This window comes from Mycetomoellerius zeteki, unplaced genomic scaffold, assembly GCF_001594055.1.
Source record: "Mycetomoellerius zeteki isolate Tzet28-1 unplaced genomic scaffold, Tzet1.0 scaffold433, whole genome shotgun sequence".
Lineage (NCBI taxonomy): Eukaryota > Metazoa > Arthropoda > Insecta > Hymenoptera > Formicidae > Mycetomoellerius > Mycetomoellerius zeteki.
Window position 1 is genome coordinate 653,810 of NW_017257428.1, and position 332 is coordinate 654,141.

At 32.2% G+C, this 332-nt stretch overlaps 1 protein-coding gene across 1 annotated transcript in view; it reads right to left on the reverse strand.

Annotated features, from left to right (window-relative positions):
• Tpcn1 (two pore segment channel 1) overlaps window positions 1-332 on the reverse strand; it is a 23,360-nt gene that overhangs the window by 14,301 nt on the left and 8,727 nt on the right. The window lies entirely within an intron of this gene.

The window sequence follows — 332 nt, forward strand, 5'->3', positions numbered from 1 at the left end:
AAAAATACGAATAAATTTAATAATATATATATTTTTTTTATTTATTGAATGTAATTAATAAAGGGATTATAACACGTATTGCGTTATATGTTACAAGGTGTCTTCGTAACGTTTTGTAATTTTTTCTTTCTTTCTCTTTTTTTTTACTTAACCTTGTGTCAGTTGTGTCCCGAATTTTGGGGATGGCTACGTTTAGCAGAACGTTTGTTTTGCAACTGTTGTAAGTTTCCTTCGCGTTAATTGGATCATACTTTTAGATCTAGAAGAATGGTCCTATCTCAGCAGACAATCGTAAAACGGTTGCAAAACTGTTGAGTCTGCTGAACGCAGCC